The sequence below is a fragment of the Capsicum annuum genome, chromosome 11 (genome assembly GCF_002878395.1).
Source record: "Capsicum annuum cultivar UCD-10X-F1 chromosome 11, UCD10Xv1.1, whole genome shotgun sequence".
NCBI lineage: Eukaryota > Viridiplantae > Streptophyta > Magnoliopsida > Solanales > Solanaceae > Capsicum > Capsicum annuum.
The window spans coordinates 135,760,114-135,765,877 of record NC_061121.1 but is presented as its reverse complement, the minus strand read 5'-3'; the positions used below and the strand labels follow the sequence as shown (position 1 = coordinate 135,765,877).

General features: G+C 33.8%; 1 pseudogene; it reads right to left on the bottom strand.

Moving 5' to 3' along the window:
• Nucleotides 1-1,884: 1,884 nt before the first annotated feature.
• Nucleotides 1,885-5,487, bottom strand: LOC124888898 (annotated as a pseudogene).
• Nucleotides 5,488-5,764: the final 277 nt, after the last annotated feature.

Sequence of the window (5,764 nt, the reverse complement as noted above, 5' to 3'; positions counted from 1 at the left end):
GTCCAGACTGCTAATCTCTCTTGTTTCATATGTCATCCACATTTCATAGTCCCATTATGTATTCATCTACTTCATTAATACCTGACATCATGCTAATCACATTGGTTAGCTCAATTACATAGAAGTAGAGTAAAACATAAGAAACTAGGCACTTTGTTCTCTAAACTTAGCTAAAATATGGATAAGTTATGGTGATTAGGCATATAAATACACCCAAGATCAAAGGCCTAACTAATGTCGAATTTAAAAGCCCCAGTTTTAAATGGGATTGAAAAATCTTAACCTAAACCTACCCTAGTAGTTGGTTTGGTTGGGTCAGACCCATGGTCCAAACCTATCTTGATGGCTCAAGAGTCCAGCTAAGCTGTCTTCTCAGTCATAGGTTATTAGGATCCAAATGTCTCTGTATTCTTCTATGGCTCATCCTTCTCTCGAGAGGGAATGTTATTATTATGGTAATGGTTGTCATTTTAATCGAGAGTGTCTATTAAGGCAGGGGAATGGCCAAGTGCAGTAGCAGATATAGGCTATAGTTCTGTATGTAAATAAGGATGAGGTAATGATAGGGGTCGTCTACATGGTATCAGGGGATATCATATAGGTCATCGGGATGGTAAAAAAAATAGCGACACAGAGGGACGAGCGCAGCTAGGTAGGGAGTTAGCTTAAATTGATGACCGAGCTCACTATTATTTCTTTCCAGAGAAGACTGATGCCAAAGCTTTTGATGCGGTTATAACAGGTACCATTTATGTTTGTGACCAGAAAACTTCTATTTTATTTGATTCAGGATCTACCTATTTTTAGTTATTTGTCCAATTTGCAGTGGGTCAGAATTTTTTTGTAATGTACTTGATTGTCTTATTTATGTGTCTACACTGGTTGGTGAGTTTGTGGTAGTAACCCATGTTTATCGTTCTTGTTTAATAGAGTTTGTGGGTTTTCAAACATTGGTAGATTTGATTATTCTAGATATGTTGGACTTTGATGTAATTTTTGGTATAACCTACTTATTTCCATATCATACTATCCTAAGTTATAATGCTAAGACAGTGACTCTAGTTATGCCTAGGATGGATAAGATAAAGCTGGAGAAAGTGTATAAGGCCAAACTACACTACAAGAAAAACAACCTATATGGAAAGGAAATCTGGTCCCTAAAAGTCCAAATCTTGTCCTAATTGGTCTTTTAGGACGGGAAAAAACTGGTCGCATCACGTCCTAATAGGTTTCGCTGTAAAAGCTCAATAGTGACGAATCAACAAATTCAGTCCTTAAGAACCTTTTTGAGATGGCAAAAAATATGATCGTAATTATCTTTTGGCGACGGTATATCTTATCTCAAACGACTAACTAACTGATCATAATTATCTTTTAGCAGCGGTATATCTCATCCCAAATAGACTAACTACCTGGTCATAATTATCTTTTAGCGACGATATATCTCATCCCAAATGGACTAACTACTTGGTCATAATTATCTTTTAGCGATGATATATCTCGTCTCAAATAGACTAACTACCTGGTCCTAAATTATCTTTTAGGGATGAGAAATACTTGGTCCTAAATTATCCTTTAGCAATGAACAAATTCTTTTCCTAGATCAACCTTTAAAGATGAGCAACATCCTAGCCGTAGATAAACTTTTAAAGACAAGTGATAGGCTAGTCCTAGATCAACCTGTAAAGACGAGAAACACCTCTAGTAATAGATAAATATTTAAAGACGAGCAATATTTCTAGTATCTAATTGACCATAAATGAGGCTAATATATATCACAAAATAATAAATTTCATCAATTTATATCAAATTGGTATCGAGAATCTCGATATAAAAACATGATATAATTAGAGACCAAAAAAACTTAGTTAACATCCCATGATATTAGTTTCCTTGCATTGACCATTCACAATCACAATGGGCAAATTCCTATCTAGGATTCCAAACTAGTCGTGCTATATTGTTGTCTTTATGGCTCAAAACTTTTCCAAATGAGTTATCCATGGAATCCAAGGTCATAGCAGCATTAGGAATCTGCAGAGCCCTATGCCAAGAAGTGGTGGCAATATATTCTGCCTTTACATTTTGAAAAGAATAACTCTCATCTTCATATCGGTCAGGCCTGTAGCTAGAGTCTAACTCAGCGCAAACTTGTGAACTAACCAATCAAACCTCTGGAGTGCTCTAAGATATGAATCATCATATAGTTTAAATTTTAACTTCACATGATATGCTTTGATTTCACCAAATGATTCCTGGCTCACAAGAGGTAAAATCATCATTGTAGTAAGCCACATTTCTGTACTATGAAAAGAACACATGTTACAGTGCAAAAAGATAAAAAAAAAAAAGATTGTAAGAAACTGCTTTTATATAGTAAGGTGAAATAAACTAAAATAAAAAATATATACATGTAAGTAATGGAGTGCATACATGTAGTAGAGTTATATTGTATGAAAGATTATGTTCTTTTTCTCCTTTCTTTGTGATGAAAAAGCTTTTCATTGTAAAAAAAGTAGATAACGAACAAAGAATTGATCTAACCAAATTTAGGCACCCATGTGGCTTTGAAATACTGCAAGAAGGCCATTTGATCAACAAAATCTTGAGAAAATTCTTCTAAAGCAACAAAAGGATCACTTCCATTCCAAATGTTGTACACTATGTTTCCTAGACGCTTAAATATCTCTCTTTGAATTTCAATATTACTATATTTCTTGATGATATTTATCAACCATGATCTATGAATCCGCTAAAGTGAAAATAGAACCAGACATGAAAATATCTCCCTAAAAAGACATTAAGATCATACAAAATTAGTTATAGAACCATGTGACTAACTAGGCATAGACAAATGGTAGACTTGAAAAAATTTTCCTTATGGGGACAATTTTTGCTGCAGCATCATCGATTAGAAAATTGTTGACTTTCTATGTTAGATCAACAGCATGGACATGATCATGTAGAGGTTTCATCCATTTAATCATATCAGGCTTGGCAATTATGCAGGTGGTGATCCAAGAAACAGGAAGGGCATGATGTCTTGAGTCAAACACAAGAAGTGTACACAAAGGACACTGCAGATTTACACAAATTAAATTAGAACTATGGAAGATGTCGTCAAGGTTTAGAGGAGGAGACACAATTGCTTCATTACCTTTAGTTTCTTTATACCAAATGTTGAATCATCTGCAATGAGACTACGATGCTAAATCATTTATTGCAACTGCCATTCAGTTTGGATACCTAAGATGAATAGATCATTTAATGATGAATCCTGATAAAAGAAAAAAGACTTCTTATTGCGCTCGACCCATAATGTTATGCTAGCTTGATCATCTAGGTCTAACTCATGTGTAGATCTTTTAATAATCATGCCAAGTTTATGGACATACTGAGAAGCAAGGTTGTTCACTTTGGCATCAGAACTATAATAGCATTTAATACCCTCTATATGTTTTGCTAAAACATTCTCCTCAGGAATGCCAAGATAGATCATAGACATAGTTTGCTGTTGAATCTCATTATAAATGTAAGGAATCTTTTTCGTACCAGGCCCAATAGCATCTCTATTAAGTGGCCCATGGCATACAGAACTAGATTTGTTAACATGACGCCTGTTGTAATATATAAGAAATGCAAGAGATGGTTGGGCACACAAACACTTCACTATAAAGTGGTATATGCAACCCCTCATGGACAGGAGTCTTGCGACACAGTTTCAATTGTTAAGCCGATATCACCGACTTGGTAACATACCATAACCTTTTTCATAATTTTCTAGGCTAAAGGAACAACAATGCCTAAAATAATAGCATGATAAGATATGAATGAGAAACTTGTAAACAATTTCAGTTTTCAAGTTCCTATTACACCAAATTTTATCAGAAAAGGTAATCTATTCCTCAATATTTTGTATTAAGAGTCAATCGTTACGATGTTGAAATATCATGACTTCTCAAACAGCTAGAACTCATTCTTACTCCCTTATTCCTATGATTTTGTCCCTAAAAGTTCAAATAAGATTTCACAAAAGCGGATTTTTATATATTTTTATGTGGTAGAAATTTAGAAACCTTCTCAAGATAGTACATATTATGAGTTTTATTCTTTTCCATTGAAAAATATAGTCCAAATATGACTTTAGTCTAGTCTTGACTTTAGAAAGTCAAATGTTGGTAAATAATTATGGGCAAAAGAGTAACATATTGGTTGATATGGTTAGTATTCCAAGGGAATAATACTGGCAATCTAAGAATTTTGAATTAATTCTCTTCTTTACCATATCAGTAGCAATGGTCTGGAAGCAATAATCAAGTAAAGAATGTAAAGTGACACAAACTTGAAGTTGCAGAAAGCTTAATTCTATTCCTTGTGAAAAAAGTGGGACAAAGAGAAAGAGGAATGGAGGGACGGAAGGAAGAAAGGAGGAAGGGAGGGAAGGAAGTAGGTACAAAGGAAGGGAGGAAAGGAGATAATAAAAAACTACATAAATCAAAGGTCTAAAAAAACTTGGGAGAAATTTACAATTTTGAGTAAGCTGCAAAAGCCTTTCTAGACATTATCTATTTTTATTTATTTTCAAACTTTAAACATACTGGAATGCAGACAGAATAAGAAACATATACACCCAAACTTTAATAAATTTACACTTAGGAAATTCTAAAAGTATTTGTGAATGACAAAGCCAGGTTGTTAAGTACTATATATACAAGGACAAAATTCCTATGAAGAAGACATTGATTAAGCGAGTGATGGGATGCGCAACACAGCTAATGCATCTACTTTCGAGCTCCATAGAATTCATGAAATTTTATATTTACTAAGGCCTACCGAGAAAAATAATTATTTTGTTTTGTTTTTTAATCATGAACCTTACAGACTAGATCATATATCTTTTGAGGTAGATTTCACATAGTTGAATCCGACTTGCTTTCCAATGGTAGTAATCTTAATTTTATTGATCAGTTGAGATGGCTATATTCTCCCTGTGAATGTAAAACAGAAAGAGGATGCTCAATTAGATGCTAACTTAAGTTAGATCCTCTACGTTCAGATTTAGTTGCCGTGAAAATTCATTCATAAGTCAATCCACCAAAATATCAAATAATCAAAAATTCAAACGAGTACATAGCTTATTTGCTAAAACAAATATAACAAAAATAGAGGTCAGCATGAACCACATTAATTATTTTAAAAAAAAAAAGTAAATAAGATATAGAATGATATATCCTGAAATGGTTAAAGCATTTACATCTTGTATTCCAAATACTCATCATGTTAATACTCCTTTAAATTGCCTTTGCTTCTTGTCCTTCCCCTCTCAGTGTGAAACCTTGTTGGGAATTCCACATTACAACACTGTCCAATGATAAAAGCATCAACTCGATCATAAGGAACAAGGACAATATCATCATGATTTTCTTCATTTTTGAACTTGGTCCAACTCAAATCAGACGCTGAGATGTCTTCACCAGGTGGATCCATTTTCCAAACCAAAGCCAAAAATGAACCATCACAACTAACTTTCATATCTATTAAACATCTAGACATACGAAACTATTTGACAAGTTAAATGCATACTTGGATCGTCCAAAAACTTAACCATTAACCCCATTTTTAACTAGATTTTCATCAGGCATAACATATAGCCGGTTGCTTTTCTCACTACCTTAATAGTTTAATACTCCCTAGTCCCACCATCCCATTCAAAAACTTGCTTTTGTTTTGGCATTTCCTAAATAAATGTTGACCTTTTCCTTTA